Below are 18,822 nucleotides of genomic sequence, written 5' to 3'. Positions count from 1 at the left end.
TAATTAAACTCTGCAGTTCTCATTTCATATCAGGTAAGTTCACGCTATGCTGAATGATACACATTACTCGTTTTGATTGCAGCAATGATTTCAGCAAAAACAGTTAAATATGGTGAATTAAACTGCGGACACTGAATGCTTAGAATGAAATGTAAAAATGAAAGTTCACATACCCTGTCGTACAGGTGCAGTTCCCTTTCAGAATGCTGTTGTTTTGCTTGCTGATGATTATCCAGGCCTTGTACAGTTCCATCTTCTTTCCTTGTCTTTGGCTAGGCAGAACCTCGGTTTTTAGCACTACAAAGTTTTGAATCTGGTAATCATGGAGCATTATTTCTTGCACATGACCACACAGAAGAAAATAGTTGGTATCCAAAGACTTGTAGGCCTTTAACTTCTCTCTTGTAAAACCACTTGGAGTTTCAACTAGATAGTTGTATATTTCAGGTTGGATGCTTGGCCATTTTATCTTATCCACTATCCAAATGGGTGTTATCGCAAATGGACCTGTCAGACAAACGCCGCTCACTTTAGTGTTAATTTTGCCGAATGTCTGTGCTTATCACTGGGTGACAAGCTGTTATAATACGCTGAAAGCATTATTTAAATAATATATATAATATGTAATCAATATAACTTTCTCTAATAAAACAACAATCTCTGAACCGCATCGGATGTCATTCCCTCGATGTTAATGCTACGCTCCCGTTTTTTGTGCACCCTCGCTGCGCGCGCATCCTGAAGGAACATACCGGTAATTCGTCTATATTTTTTCCCATAATTTCTGTTTAACTGTTTAACATTTTTCAATGGATTTCTAAACACAATAGTTTTAATAACTCATTTCTTTTATGTTTGTCATGATGACAGTACATACATAATATTTGACTAGATATTTTTCAAGATACTAGTATTCAGCTTAACGTGATGTTTAATTAGGCTTAACTAGGTTAAATAGGGTAAATAGGCAAGTTATTGTATAACGATGGTTTTGTAGACAATCGAAAAAAATTAGCTTAAAGCGGCTAATAATATTGACCTTGAAAAGGTTTCAAAATAATTTTTTTCTAGCCGAAATAAAACAAATAAGACTTTCTCCAGAAGAAAAAATATTATAGCAAATACTGTAAAAAAATCGTTGTGCTGTTAAACATCATTTGTGAAATATCTGAAAAAGAAAACAAATTTTACAGGAGGGCTAATAATTACATTGAGACACAGAACAATATATTTATTACAGTATTTATTCATCTTTGTTATGTTAATGAAGATAATGCATTTTAACTCATAGTGCATTAACTAATGTTAACAAACACAACTTTGGGTTTTAATAATGCATTAGTAAATCTTGAATGATATGTATATTAACTAATGGAGGTTTTAAAGTGTGACTGAATTATTTTAACATGTTATTTGGTGAATTGTAGCAATATAATAAAAGAAACCAATGTTTCATGCAATAATTTAATATTTATATTACATATATTTAAATTTAACATATATTTATAATAATTTGGAAGACCAAAGTGAAGTATACAAGTGCAAAAGAAAAACAGAACAGATACAATTAAAAATACATAAAGTCCAATATGTTTAACAGAGCAGAGAAATTTTCAGTGTGTCTGATAATATTTTTTCCTCTGGAGAAAGTATTATTTGTTTTATTTCAGCTAGAATAAAAGCAGTTTTTCATTTTTAAAAACTATTTTAAAGGGTCAATATTATTAGCCCCTTTAAGCTAAATAGTTTACAGAACAAACCATCATTATACAATAACTTGCCTAATTACCCTAACCTGCCTAGTTAACCTAATTACCCTAGTTCAGCCTTTAAATGTCACTTTAAGCTGTATAGAAGCATCTTGAAAAATATCTAGTTAAATATTATTTACTGTCATCATGGCAAAGATATTAGAAATAAGTTATTAAAACTATTATGTTTAGAAATGTGTTGAAAAAGATCTTCTCTCCGTTAAACAGAAATTATTGAAAAAAATAAACCAACATAGGCTCATTCTGAAAACGTAGTCCTATACACATTTCTGGAGACCGCAAATTAGCCAGAGGTACATATGGCTGCATTAATTTTTTTTTAAATGAACGCTACGGGGTTGTATGACACCATTACCTTTCTCGCTTAACAGCTGACTGTTTACCTCCATGTGGACGGCTTTCCCACTAGAACCAGTTTGTTACGTTTGCTTGTCATATACGTCGGCGGACTTAAGACGCAGAGAGGAGTTGACCACGACTACCGGGTTCAAGTCTGGTGTAGAACGGCTCCAGAAAACGGGTAAGACAAAAACAGAATCCAAAAATTAAATAAACAAGTAAATAACAGGGTAAAATAACAGGTGGTAAAAACTGAAAATGTGGTAAAAATCAGACGAGGGCTTTTCTTTTTCTGGATTGCTTTTGAAAATTGTTCCTTGGGTTTAGGGAAGTGGTTGGGGGGTCAATCAATAAAATTGGTTGGGTTTAGGGAAGGAGGAGGGTTGGTCAGTCGATTGGTCAGTCAGTCAGTCATTCAGTCAGTCAGTCAACAGCGGCCTCTAGTGGGTTTATGCGAGAACAGCAAGCACGAATGGCACTCGCGAGAGAAATTTGAGATCTGAAAAAGTGTACACAGCAGCCTCTAATGTATTTGCGAAAAAAAAAATATATATATATATATATATATATATATTGTTTAATATGTTTATTGTTTTTTTACAAAATACAGAACACAGATTGGATTACGCAGTTAAATTATATGAACATTACCGATCAAAAGAGTGGGGCGTCAGTTTTTTTTTAAGAAAATTATTCTGTTCATTGTTGTAAATTGTTAAATAATTATTTATTAAATATTTATTTATTACTTTTTATTTGCAGTTTTAAAGGAAATTATGACTCCAGTCATTATTGCTTTTATTACTTTTACCATTAATAATAATAATGACAATAATAATCATAAAAATTTATATTATTGTGATTTCTGAAGGATCGTGTGACGGAAGACTGGAGTAATGAAGCTGAAAATTAATCTATAAAATCACTGGAATAAATCATTAAATTAAATTACAAACTATATTTGAACAGTTATTTTATAGTGCAATAACATGTCACAGTTTTACAATTTTTATTGTATTTCCTTTTTGATTAAATATATGCAGCTTTGGTGAGCAGGAGAAGCTTATTTTAAAAAATCTAAACATCCTACTGACCCAAAACTTTTGACCGGTATATATTATCTTAGAAGAGGAAAAATAGATCAATAAGTGAAAGTTAAAGAATCAGATTTATTTTTTTAAATGTATTTATTTAGTTCTTTCTTTTTTTTAGACAGAATGTAAATAGAGAATGCTAGCTTGAGAATGAATAGAAGAAATCAACAAAAGAGCAATACTGTTTAAGTGCTAGTCAAAGTTGGCCAATTGCATTACACACATCAATGGTTCTTCAAAATAAAAGAGTCATAATACACCTGTTACACTAAAATCTATAATTACAAGGACACATTCAAGGATACTGCTCTGTCTATTCCAGAAAGTAATATGTTATTAGGCTATTCATAATTCAGCCTGTGATCACCTACCAGAAACATCTTCATGTGTTGCAGGACTCTTGGTCTCCTGTGTGCACACAAATGCACAATTTATAGTTTGTGGTTTACAGAACTGTAATGTCAAGGCACCTGCATGTATATCATTCAGATTTAAGATTCTGTAAAAGTCTTTACAAGGACAATAATATTACATTTACACTCCCAGTTCCCTCAATACTGTAAGAAAGGTCTACACATAAATATACTACAGCTGCATAAATGTCACGCCAAAAAAATATTTTTGCATAAATCAAACAATTTGACTCTCTCGTGTCTTTTAGACTGCTTTTACAGAAATACACTAAGATATTACATTTAATTATTTGACAGAGGCAAAAGTTAAAATTATATATATATATATATATATATATATATATATATATATATATATATATATATATATATATATATATATATATGTGTGTGTGTGTGTGTGTGTGTGTGCTAATTTGCTGCTCATGAAACATTTTTCAAGTTATAAAGAAAGGTGAAATGCCATGTAAATAAAATGTCATGAAAGTATTTTTGTAAGAATCTAAATGTTTTTGCCATCACTTTTGGTTCATTTTCATGCTCTTGTTATTAAATAAATGTATTATTTTGTCCAAACCTATGAATTGCAGTGTGTACAGTGCTTCCGGAGAGTTCCGGAGAGAGTCTCATAGCGCTTCACTTTTTCCACATTTTTTATGTTACAGCTTTATTCCAAAATGGATTAAATTAATTTATTTCCTCAAAATTCTACACACAATAGCCCATTATGACAATGTGAAAAAAAAGAGTTTTTGAAATTGTTGCAAATTTATTAGAAATAAAAATCCTGAGAAATCACATGTACATCAGTATTCACAGCCTTTGCTCAATACTTTGTTGATGCACCTTTGGCAGCAATTACAGCCTCAAGTCTTTTTGAATATGCCACAAGCTTGACACACCTGTCTTTAGGAATTTTTGCCTATTCCTTTTTGCAGTACCTCTCAAGCTCTATCAGGTTGGATGGGAAGCGACGGTGTACAGCCATTTTCAGATCTCTCCAGAGATGATCAATAGGATTTAGGTCTGGGCTCTAGCTGGGCCATTCAAGGACATCTACAGAGTTGTTGTGAAGACACTCTTTTGAAATTTTGGCAGTGTGCTTTGGGTCATTGTCTTGCTGGAAGATGAACCGTCGCCCCAGTCTGAGGTCAAGAGCACTCTGAAGCAAGTTCATTCAGGATGTCTCTGTACATTGCTGCATTGATCTTTCCCTCTATCCTGACTAGTCTTCCATTCCTGCTGCTGAAAAACATCCCCACAGCATGATGCTGCCACCACCATGCTTCACTGTAGGGATTTCTCCAAACGTAACGCCCGGAATTCACTCCAAAGAGTTCAATTTTACTCTCATCAGACCAGAGAATTCTGTTTCTTATGGTTTGAGAGTCCTTCACATGCCTTTTGGCAAATTCCAGGCAGGGAGTGGCTTCTGTCTGGCCACTCCACCATACAGGCCTGATTAGTGAATTGCTCCACAGATGGTTGTCCTTCTGTAAGGTTCTCCTCTCTCCACAGAAGAATGCTGGAGCTCAGACAAAGTGACCATCAAGTTATTGATCAGCTCCCTGACTAAGGCCCTTCTCCCCTGATCACTCAGCTTAGATGGCCGGCCAGCTCCTGGTGGTTCCAAACATCTTCCACTTACGGATGATGGAGGCCACTGTGCTCATTGAAACTTTCAGAGCAGCATAAATTTTTCTGTAACCTTACCCAGCCCTGTTCCTCGAGACAATCCTGTCTCGGAGGTCTACAGACATTTCTTTTGTCCTCATGCTTGGTTTGTGCTTTGACATGCACTGTCAACCCTGGGGCCTTATATAGGCACGTGAATGCCTTTTCAAATCATGTCCAATCAACTGAATTTACCACAGGTGAACTCCAATTAAGCTGCTGAAACATCTCTAGAATGATCAGCGGAAACCAAATGTACCTGAGCTCAATTTAGAGCTTCACGGCAAAGGCTGTGAATACCGATGTACATGTGATTTTTCAGCTTTTTTATTTGTGATAAATTTGCAACAATTTCGAAAAATCTTTTTTCACTTTGTCATTATGGGGTATTGTGTGTAGAATGTTGAGGAAATACATGAATTTAATCCATTTAGGAATAAGGCTGTAACATAAAAAATGTGGAAAAAGTGAAGCGCTATGAATACTTTCCGGATGGACTGTACATCAGAATATTTCTCCCAGCTGATAGGCATTGTCTGTAACACTGGGTCACCAAATCCCTGGCTATCCCTGTAATATTGGAGATCAGAGTTGGAGATAGATGTCCTGCTGGACTGACATAGAGAAGATTGCTGTTGTTGACACACATCTCTCACGAGGCGAAGACCTTTTCTTCAGCATTATGATTACCTGCATCATCTTGGCCACAATCCTGATAAATAAAAACCACACATTTCTGTTGATCATTGTCAGCACTCCAGCCACCCTTTAAGGAAAAAATTGGCTACTTCAGGTTATGAAAAAAACATTTTAAAGTAATTTCTCAAACCTAATTTTCACTTCTAAAACAATGCAATTATACTGTACACATTAACTTTGATAATCCTGGGCCCTCATGTCAATGGAGGCCTCTGGCCAGGTGAATTGCTTGGTTTGTACATTAATTTATACCTGCAAGACATAATAAAAAATTAAAGAATGTTACTGTCATTCTAAATCAAGCAAAGTAAGCTAGTTCATGAAGCTAAATTAAAATAACACTTCATATTAAAGGATAGTTCACAAAAAATAATAAATTCTGTCGTTATTAAACACAAATGAAGATATTTAGAAAAATGTTGAAAAGCTGTAACTATTAACGTTGTATTTGTTTTTGCTACAATTGTCCTTCATAGTTCACCAAAGAAATGTAATGGTGTCACAATTTACTCACCCTTTACATGTGTTATACCTTTATTATTTTCTTTCTTCTGTTAAACACAAATGAAGATAGTTTGAAAAATGTTGGAGACTTGTAACTATTGACTTACATTGTATATATTTTTCATACCATTTAACTACATAGTTCAAAGAAATTAAATTCTGTCATCATTTACTCACGCTTTACTTTTTTCAAACATTTATGAGTTTCTATTTCCTGCTAAACACAAAAGAAGTTATTGGAAAAATGTTGGAAACCTGCAACCATCGACTTATTGTTTTTCCTATTATTTTCCTACACTGTTTTTCACAGAAATATTTATATTCTGTCATCATTTACTTACACTTGTTTCAAACCTTTATGAGTTTCTTTCTATTTTGAAAAATGTTGGAAACCTGTAACCATTGACTTGCATAGTATTTGTTTTCACTGCTATTTTACTACATGGTTGACCAAAGAAATTAAATTCTGACATCATTTACTTGCACTTGTTTCATACATTTATGAGTTTCTTTCTTCTGTTAAACACAAATAAAGATATTTTGAAAAATGTTGAAAACCTGTAACTATTGACTTACATAGTATTTGCTTTTCCAACTATTTTCCATAGTTCATCAAAGAAATTAAATTTTGTGATCATTTACTCATTCTTTACTTGTTTCAAAAAAATTTTTCCTTCTGTTAAGCATAAATGAAGATATTTTAATAATGTTGAAAACCGGTAACCACCCAGTAGGCACAGGATGTCAACATGATGTCAGAGTGACATTGTACCCCAATGTCGTGGGACGTTGCATTTTGTTTGGAAATGAAAATCGGGTTGACATCAAAACCCAACGTCGAACAGACGATACATTTTGGTTACTTTCCAACACAACCTAAAAACATGATGTCTAATGAGGTTACAGCTTGATGTTGTGTGGATGTTACCACTATGGCATCTATCAGACGTTGGATTTTGTTGCAATACCTGACAAATAAATGTCAGTATTTGACATCAATATGACGTTGGTTTAAGATGCTGGCTCGACCTTGGATTTTGGTCACTTTCCAACACAACCTAAAATCAACCAAATATCAACGTCATTTCACGCCATTATTGGATGTCAAAATAACATTGTCCTTAGATGCTGGTAAACCAAAAAATCTATGATGTTGTGTGTCTGCTCGGCATTGACTTTCATAATATTAGTTTTTTCCTTCAGGAAATGGTTACTAGTTTTCAGCATTCTTCTAAATATCTTATTGTGTTTAAAAGAAATCCATAACAGTTTGAAACAATTTGAAGGAGACTAAAAGATGAGAACATTTTCATTTTGGGGTGAACTGTCACTTTAACAACTGCCTTACTAACTGCCTACAAGATACTGGCTGTTTATTAGTACTTATAAAGTATGATGTTATTCTACATCCCTAATCTCACCCATACCTACAACCATCTTACTATTAATTAGCAAATGGTTTATTTATAGCGAGAATTACCTTCAAACAAAGTATGACACAAATTAATATCAAATGAATAAACATTCAACCAAGATGGAGGAGATACTGCCAAACTCAAGGGATTGAATAAATATTAATTTTAATACGTTATGAGACACTCCTGCACGTTTACATTTATTCTAACATCATTATCTTGTTCCTTCGAGTATTGCTCATATACTGTCAATAAAAACCCCATGTTCAAAGTCATCCGGGATATCTCTGATTGAGTGTAAATCCTTGTCACCTCGATTTAGGAGTACACAATATGCCACGTTTTATTTGCCCAACTATTATGCTAAGACTTCTTTCAGCATGGCAGAACATTGGGATTCTAAGAGAGAACGTTTCAGATGGGATGGAATAAGTTATCCTCAGTCAAACAGAAAGAGAGACTACGGTTGAATTAATAGCAAGAGAATGGAAAGAAAAAAACATCACAGGCAGGCTTTTGAAAGGTGAGCACTGCAGACTTTGATAGCTGTCTGACTTCAGCTTCTGTTGTAGTGCTTTTCATCCTTTCAAAGAATCCTGCTGGTCAAAGTTACAGCAAACATCCCAAAAGTTTGGATCAGCTGGACTTGGTTGATAATAACATATATGATAAAATCACATTAAAACAGGCTGAACTTGCATTTAAAGGGAACCTATGATGGAAAATCAACTTTTGTAAGCTGTTTGGACAGAATTGTGTGTAGGAATAGTGTGTCCACTGTCATATTGGAGAAACAGAAACATAAGTCTCTTTTTTTTTATTTCCTGACGTTAAAATAGGATCCAAATCCCAGGGATTTTAAGGCTCACCTGCAATGTGACGTAGGAGTGCGGTTTTTAAAACAGAGCATGTTTGTAATAAAGAAAGTAAAATCGCTATGTAATTCTTAACCGCTATAAATCACCATGGTGTCAGTAAACACTAATATATGTGTGTGTGTATGTGTGTGTATTGCAATCGACATTTGTGTGTGACTCATCATGTCAGAAAGGCTTGAATAAACTCCATCACAAATACATCAAATAAACTTGGCATTTTTGACTCGTGACCTTATTTCAGCTTCATCCGAGTCTGTCTCTTTCACTGACGGCTGTTTATCTGACGTAATGCTGGAGCATAGATATATATACACTAGATATCGCATACGGACCCTGAGCAAGCGTCAATAGCGCCGCCATATTTGTACAGTGCTTTTAGGACAAATGTCATTCAACCGCACTGGTCAAGACTAAAGCAAATCTGAAGATGCTGGACATTAGCGCTGTGCCCCCCCACCCCCCACTCCCCTTCGGTTCTCAGTTTTATCCTCGACACATCCCCCCCAGTCCTCACTTTCATCTGCGTCCCGGTGCTCACTTTTTTGTGTGGGTGTGCGGTGGGGTGAGTATTTATAGTGAGTGGGGATTGCAGGTGCAGGTGCGGGTGATTAGTAATCAGGTGAGGGATCACGGGTGTGGTGTGTGGTGGATGGTGAGGGAGAGCGGTGATTTGAACTGCAGGAATGAGACGAGGGTGTGACAATATATTTTTGTCAATCAGGTTTCAACTATTTGTTTAAAGTCATACTGAGTTTAACTTGATGTAAGTTGAGATGACTAGAAAAGTTTAATTGATTCACATAAAAAATTAAGGCAGGAAGAATTTATTTTATATTATTTTATATTATTATTTAATATATATTATTTTACAGTGTAATTGAATTAAAGAGATAATTCACCCAAAAATGAAAATTCTAACGAAAACAAAAGAAGATATTTTGAAAAATGCTGAAAACCTAAGAGAGGCACAGTGGCTCAGGGGTTAGCACTGTTACCTCACGGCAAGAAGGTCGCTGGTTCGAATCCTGGCTGGGCCAGTTGGCATTTCTGTGTGGAGTTTGCATATTCTCCCCGTGTTGACGTGGGTTTCCTCCGGCTGCTCCGGTTTCCCCCACAGTCCAAACACATGCACTATAGGTGAATTGAATAAACTAAATTGGCCATAGTGTATAAGTGTTTACGTGAGAGTGTATGGGTGTTTCCCAGTACTGGGTTGTGGCTAGAAGGGCATCCGTTGCGTAAAACTATGCTGAGATGGCAGTTCATTCCCCTGTGGTGACCCCTGATAAATTAGTGACTAAGCTGGAAATTGAATGAATAAATGAAAACCTGTAACCATTGACATCCACAGTGTTTGTTTTTCTTACTATGGACGTTGGTGATTACAGGTTTCTAACATTTTTCAAAATAACTTATTTTGTGTTCAAAAGAAAAAAAGAAACCCATAAAGGTTTAAACCCATAAAGTACATAACAGACACATTTATTATGATGCATTTAACGGTCATCAGCATCTTAAATTCTTGAAAGATTTTAATATTTCAATTTTTTTTAAAACCTATGTATATTTATATTTTTGTATGTAAAAATGAATTACCACTTGTGCGAGGTGTTTCTAATTCAGCGTCTATGGGATAGGACAATACATTTGATGTTGTTCTCTCTTCTGGCTGCAGTTATCAGTCTCACACAATTTTTTTTCATTGTTCAGAGAGTCTTGATAACATCATTGAGTTTTTTTTTTATTATTTGAGCAAATTGTTGCGCTCTAAGTTTACCCAACTATGACGACTTCTGATACTGAGAAACCCAGAAATGTAAAAAGGGTCCACAAGTAAAATTTCATTGAGTGAGCTATCCCTTTAACATAGAACTACATGGAATGTTGTGCAAATTTAGCTATAGGGCTGTTGAGTATCACCTTGTTTAAAAACTTAGGTAGTTTAAGGCAACAGTTTTTCAAACAGTTTTCTAATAAAGTCAACTATTTGGGATAAGCGTGCAAGCCATTTGACTTCCACAATGTGCAGTATTTCTTAATTTATATAACTCTCGATTATTTTATTCACCTGTAACGGAGCTGAATCATGAAAAGTGGGCGTTTTACACCTGAACAGAGTCAAAATTGAATATGAGTTTGCATTTGACATCCACCTTTGGAAAGGCCTTTCGACCTGAATGTGGAGGATAAATGATTATTGCACATTCTGCCAACAGTGTTTTAGAAATGCTGCCTTATTGGTAGCCTGAAACTATCATTAAACTGCTATACTGTAAAAAACATAACAAAAATAACTAGATATTTTCCATGCTATAGGAGTTGGTATATGGAGAAACGTACTTACCTCAAACTAAATTTAAAAAGTTAGATCAATATAAATCCGCCAGCTTTTGTCACAGTATAAAACACTTGATGCCTGCACAAACATGAATACACTGTAGTATTTCTGTTATTTAAAGACTTTTTTGATAGGTATTTGTTTTGATATTAAGGACCAAATAATTTACTTAATTTAAATTAGCTGAACGTCACTGCCTTCTGTGCTAATGTAATTTAGTGTAATGTGTCCTTGTAAATCACCCAAACCAGTCTGCACACACGAAAAAAAATGGATATCTGTGTGTGTATATGTGCAAATATAAATTATATTTATTTATTATTTTATATATATTGTATTCCTGTGGGTTTCAAAGTGGTTTATGAGGTCATGCCCTATGTCTTCGTATTTCAAAAACGTTTAAAAAGCATCCTTATCAGAGTCTTTTAACATTCAAAATTTGATTCAGATTTGCTGTGAGAATAGGGTTTACTTTAGGGGTACAGTTTGGGTAAGATGATATACAGTAAATAGTAGTTTTTACACTATAAAATACATTGCCAATGGAGTGCTCAGTCATAAACCAATAAAACCAAGGTGTTAGTGTGTGTAAGTGTAAGTAATTTCCATTCAGTGTTTATGCTTTCTCAACGATTCCTTTTTTTTTTAGCAGAGTATCTGGCTATCCATAAACCTGCAGTTACCATTAGGTACAATTTGAGCTAACACAATCCAGCAGGAACAAAGATTCAATAATTTCCATCTGCTGAGTTTTGATTAGTTTTATATTAAGTATAGCTGCCTGAAAGTAAAATGATATATTAATTGGCTTCAACACGGCGTATAAAAATAAATCACAACAGAACACGGAGCTCTGCACGCCATATTAAAAATGTATTTCAGTCACACTTTCTTATTTCCCTCGGTCTAAGGTCACTCTCTCCTCATGGTGAACTTTGTCTTTTCTAATCCTCCTCCAGCTCGGTTCAGCTTCTCTCCACACGCCGTTTCACCTGCAGCTCTGGCCGCTCTTCTGGAGGCTGAGTCGGTGTCGGTCGGTCAGCACGGGTGCTCCATAATCTTTATCCACTCACCGGCCCGTTCCAGCCCTGCCCCGAGCAAGAGAAAGAGAGAAAGAGAGAGAGGCACAGATTTAATGCGCTCCTCCCAGACTTCATTACTTCTCCAGACTAACATCATTTCTTTCCTCCAGACCTTGAACTAGACATGTGCCCATATTCAATATGTCAATAGCAAAGTAATATACAGTACTGTCCAAAAGTCTTAGGCCTGCAGTTACATCTGTTGTTTTAGTGAGTGTATAATGACATTACATAGTAACTTCTCATTCTCTTTATTAAAATACAACCAGAAAACACAGGTTCTAGTTGGATTTTTTGGGTCTAATTGTTTTAGACATGAAAGAAAGAGTTAGAGAAAGACGGAAAAAATGAATGAAAAATACTAGAGATTGGTTTGATCTGCATTTCTGCCAGAGCTGTTGTCAATATTGTCTGAACTGATGGGATTGCGAGTGCTGAAAAGTAAAGACAAGTTTTAATTTGTCATGTAATTGCTACTGGAAAGCACATTATTTATAATAGTTTTATTTTTCAGCATGATAATAGTGATCCAAAATACACTGCTAATGTAATGAATTCATATTTGGAGAGTAAAACAGCTGATGAAACAAAGACTGTCATGAAATGGCCTGCACAGAGCCCAGACCTGAATATACAGTACATATAGGCAATATTATAGGCAGTTTAAGATTTACCTGGAGAGAGAAAGAAAAGGTAGAACAAGCTAAATCTAAGGAATAACTTTTCGAAATGCTGAAAACGCTTGACATTATATAACACATCATTTCAGAAAAGACACAATGAATCAGATTAAGCTGTTGCTTTGGGCTAAAGAGATCACGTTAAACACACTATTGCACAGTTAGTTAAGGGATAGTTCACAGAAATTGTTTTAATTCTGTCATCATTTACTCACCCTTTACTTGTGTCAAACCTTTAAGAGTTTATTTCTTCTGTTACAGACAAAAGAAGATATTTTGAAAAATGTTGGAAACCTGTAACCATTGACTTTAGTATTTATTTTTCCTGCTATTTTCCTAATATAGTTCACCGAAAAGTTAAATTCTGTCATCATTTACTCGCCCTTTACTTGTGTCAAACCTTTAAGAGTTTATTTCTTCTGTTAAACCCAAAAGAAGATATTCTGAAAAATGTTGAAAACTTGTAACCATTGACTTTATTTGTTTTTTTCTACTATTTTTCTACTATAGTTCAGATGCATTTTAAATTTTAAAGTCATAATTTACTCACCCTTTACTTGTTTTAAACATTTATGAGTTTCTCTCTTGTGTTAAACACAAATTAAAATATTTTGAAAAACGTTGAGCAAATATAATATTGTGAATAATTCAATATATAGTGATAATGAACACACACAGTTTTGATATCATGGGCACTTCAAAATACAGTGAATAATTATTTATTATTTCAACATTTAGAGTGATTTTTAATAATATTCGTATTGTATATGTAGTGTTGTTCATTACAGTGCCAAATGTTTTTCAAGCATTCACATTTTCACATGTTAACCTTGACTGTGACATGCTGAAATATTGATGACAAATTCTGTGAATCTTCTGTTAAGGCTTTACTATAATTATGATGTAAATGTATAAGTTAATGTCAAATGATGCACTAAAATAAAAAAATGGTCATTGTTAAATGTTTATTACTTATAACTAATAAAATTCAGTTTTATTTTAACTAATAAATAGTAATAGCATACTAACTAATAAATGTGGTTATTTTTCACTGTTGATTTAAATCAATTAACTAACACTTACTAATTACTTTATTATAATGTGTTACCTGTTGTATTTATCATATATTTGCAGTTTAATTATTTTGAAACATTAGTTTACTCTTAACGTGTATATATACAATAAAGCAACTAATACTATACTAATATTGTTTTGGTTAAAGTACCTTTATTTGCAGCCCATGAGGTCAAAACCATGATAATACCATACCATAATAAAAGCTTTCCCAATAAATCTCCACAAGAAAACTTTGATGGTAAAATTGTAGCAACCATATGTTGTACAGTTGTACAGTTTTACTACAACTACCATGGTAAAACTATGGTTAGATATGGTTGAAGATAGATATAGAATGGTCGACTATGGCAACACCAAAATAACCATGCAACACTTAATACAGTCTGATGTTATGAGAAAATGTTTTCGTATTGGCGTGAAAGTGGCAACACCAATCAGTTTTACCATGGTATTTGTTTTAAAACTGTGGTTATAGGCTACACTTGGAAGTCAAAGCGCGAAAAAAATGGTTATTATAAATTTACTACACTGAAAACCCTAATAAGTTGACTGAACTAAATTAATTACGTAAACTTGTTGCCTCAATTTAATTGAGTAATTGAGTCTCCCAAAACTTGCATATTTAAGTTTATTTAATTTGTCGGTTTTGTAGACTATTCTTAAATTGTTCAGTTCACCAAACCTAGTACTAAAGCGTTCCCTCTACCACAACTGAATCTCTTCTTCATTCACCTACTCACCTTTAATACATTCCAGGTGTCTGACCAGCGCCCTCTAGTGCCCTGTAGTTCCATTAGAACAACATTTTTATTTCCATTATTTCATGGATAACATAAAAGAGGTGACAGACATTTCATTCTATTACAATATATATGCATGTATGTATGCGTGTGTAAAATGTTGAAATAAATTTTAAACAAAAAGTAAGTAGCCATTTATTCACATTATGATGAATAATTATACCTGAAGCCATTTGTTTTCCGATTTTAAAAAAAGCACTTAAAAGGTTGCACATATTAGAATTTTACAATCAAGACTACATGTTTAAAATGACCTATTTTTTTCAAAGGATCATTGATGATTTTGATCTCACAACACTTGTGCATTTTCATGGTGCATAAGTTAAATGAACTCGTATTTTTAAGTCATAGGACCAAAATGCTAAATTTTAAGTTATGTTCGGTCAACTTTACTTAATTGTTTAAGTAAACACAACATTAGGGTTTTGTACAAAAAAATAAACATTGTTAATTTGTGTAAGGGATAAGCCTACCTCGAACTGAGCTGTTTTTCCGTCGGTGATTTTTCCATGTGACATGTTTACCATGAATATTCCATCTCAAATCATATGTAAGCTATGATGACTTCAAAACAACATAAGCATTATGAACAATGGTGTATTTATTTTGATAGTCATTAATATGATTTAACTATTTATAATACTTTAATCTGAAATTATATTATTAAGGAGAAAGTCCGAATGTGTGATTACAAAACAAGCTCTACCGCAGTGATTTTTCCCATGATCCTGCGCGCATCAGGTTTAATAACACAGTCGTGTCTCTAAATGACTTGATTCTCTGCTTTATGACACACAGTCAGTAATGCACTGTCATCTGCTTCCCATCAGCTCCAGTACGATGTGTCATTTTAAACAGACACGGGTTCTTCATAATGTGATCTCGCATCCATGAATGTTTCTTGACCTGTGTAATGGCACTCTTTCTGGGTCTGCGTGTCCTTGATATGTTCAGAAAGACTTAATGGAACATAAAAGCTAGATTACATATGACTGGCAGTAGTTTTACAAGCTTATATGGGTAGATGGAGAAAGGTCTGTGTCTGTGATAATACTCGAGAGCCGTTATCTTGTAAACTATTGTCGGCTTGTGAACTGGAGCTATTGAGTGTTCATCCACTGCCATCTTTTGGACGGATTGAAATCCTGCAGCACATATTGACGAAAATGAGTACGTTACATGTTCTTATGTTTAAAAGAAATGCTTGTTTTGTTAGATATGTAATTTTATTTCCTTTGTAAATTCTATATGCAAGAATTTTGTCGTTATTTAAATAAGATTTCATTATCTGAAAATAAGAAAGCAAACAGAATATGTCTTTTTTATTTTATATACTGTATTTAATTCTTAAATGTTTGATTCTTAATTCTTAAATGTCTTACCCTCAAGTTCATATTCGTGTTCTTTATTTTTTCTTTTTTTCTTAGTCTCTCTTTGTATCTTTTTTTTCCATTGACGATGTCTGCAATTGATATTTTGTGTATTATATGCGAATACTGTTTACACATCAACTGTATTCTTTTTAACTGCGTTAATAAAAAAGTGAACAGAAAAAAATAAACTAATAAACATGTTCCTATACTTACCAGTGTATTGTTATGTGGAAACACAACACATCAAATGTAATTAATTTACTGTTTTTCCCCAAAACAACATTAAAATCATATTGTCAAAATATAGGAGAAATAATATTCTATTGCAAACCAGGGTAGCAAAGATCTGTTTATGTAAAAATGAATAAGCTTATTAACAGCTTATTACAGTCACTATTGTTGTTTTTTAAACAAACAAACAAGCAAACAAATATATACTGTCAGGATATATGAATTATATGTACAAACTTTTATTTGATATAAGAACATTAAGACATGTCAGTTAAGGAGGGGATAGGTGTTAGTCCACTGTCCAACAACATCCCCAGTCAAGGTCAACAGCTCCCCATTTCCGCTGTAAACTGACTGAGGATGCAGGGGTGGACTCACCCATCACCCAAGGTCACTGAGGTAGTTTGCAAGCTCCGCAGTGGCAAGCAGTAGGGGTGGATGAGATTCACCCCATCTTAGGTCTCTGGATATTTTGGGGCGCGCTTGGCTGACACGTCTCTACAATGTCACATGGAGGTCGGGATAGTACCTCTGGACTGGGCAACTGGGGTGGTGGTTCCCATTTTTAAGAAGGGGGACCAAAGGGTGTGCTCCAACTATAGGGGAATCGCATTTCTCAACCTCCCTAGCAAAGTCTATACCAGGGTACTGGAGAGGAGGATCCGGCCGATGGTTAAACCTAGGATCCAGGAGGAACATTGCGGTTTTCTTCCAGGCCGTGGTACACTGGACCAGCCCTCACCAGGGTGCTCGAGGGTTCATGGGAGTATGCCCAAGCAGTCCACATGTGTTTTGTGGACTTGGAGAAGGCATTTGACCACGTCCCTTGTGGCATTCTGTGGAAAGTGTTCTTGGAGTATGGGGTCAGAGGTGCTCTATTAAGGGCAGTCTTGTCCCTGTATGAACAGAGTAGGAGTTTGGTTCACATTGCCGGCAATAAGTCAAACTTGTTTCCAAAGCATGTTGGACTCTGGCAGAGCTGTCCTTTGTCATCAATTCTGTTCATAATTTTTATGGACAGAATTTCAAAGCGCAGCCAGTTATTTACAGACAATGTTGTTCTGTTGGCTTCAACGAACATGGACCTTCAGCATGAACTGGCGGTTTGCTGCCGAGTGTGACACAGCTGGGATGAGAATCAGCACCTCCAAGTCCGAGGCCATGGTGCTCCAGTGGAAAAAAGTGGTTGGAGGAAAGTCCTTACCCCAGGTGGAGGAGTTCAAGTATCTTGGGGTTTTGTATCTTGGGGAAGGATGGAACGTGAGATTGACATAGATTGGTGCAGCAGCAACAGTAATGCGGTCGATGTATCGTCCGTTGAGGTAAAGGAGGTGAGCCAAAAGGCAAAGCTCTTGATTTACCGGTCAATCTACGTTTCTACTCTCACCTATGGTCATGAGCTTTGGGTCATGACCAAAAGGACAAGATCTCGGATACAAGCAGCCGAAATGAGTTTCCTCCGCAGGATGGCAGGGCGCACCCTTATAGACAGGGTGAGGAGCTCTGACACCCGGGAGGAGCTCGGAGTAGAGCTGCTGCTCCTCCACATCGAGAGAAGTCAGCTGAGGTGGCTCAGGCATCTGTTTCGGATGCCTCCTGGACGCCTACCTAGGGAGTTGTTCCAGGCATGTCCCACCGGGAGGAGGCCTCGGGGAAGACCCAGGACACACTGGAGGGACTATGTCTCTCGGCTGGCCTGGGAACGCCTCGGGATCCATCCCCAAACAGAAGTATCTGGGGAGAGGAAAGTCTGGAGTTCTCTCCTGAGACTGCTTCCCCCGCAACCCAGCCCTGGATAAGCAAACGAAAATGAGATGAGATGAGAAGAACTTTAAGATTTATAAGAATATTATATGAGGGGAGGGGAGGGGAGTTGAAAGGGTGAAAAAGTAAATTAATTTGTTTTTACCAGTTATAAATATAATAGGCTGAGGGTTGCCAGATTACTTGTTGATCATCACTGACATGAGTAATTTGGCAACCCTTTCTTTCATTACATAAGACTTTATTTACAACACCAAAAAAGTGTACCACGTATTTATATATTTAAATTAAAATATATTATTACGATGGAGTAATTATAAAATGTTTCATAATTATATGTTTTTATAATTATATAGGTTTCAAAATTAACATCTTTTCTTAAATATAAATGATCAAATTATTATCAAATGCATTACAAGGTGAACATATCGTTAGATTAAATATATGTCTATGTGGTACACCTTTTTGTCTTTGAAATAGTCTTAAATGAAGGCTTATATAAGTTCACACACTCGGTGTTTGCATTATATTTACTGAGCTTTGTGTACTGAATGTGTTTACAGGCTGAGATCACGTCGATAGGCCTATAAGATAATATATAACCTGCCATCGTTGTGTTCATTGGCAAATTTTACTTCAGGGTACAGTTATTATTTAGCTGATCCGTAAATTCTAACTAAACTCCGTGA

Source organism: Danio aesculapii, chromosome 6, assembly GCF_903798145.1.
Source record: "Danio aesculapii chromosome 6, fDanAes4.1, whole genome shotgun sequence".
In the NCBI taxonomy this organism is placed as follows: domain Eukaryota; kingdom Metazoa; phylum Chordata; class Actinopteri; order Cypriniformes; family Danionidae; genus Danio; species Danio aesculapii.
This window is presented reverse-complemented; position numbering follows the sequence as displayed.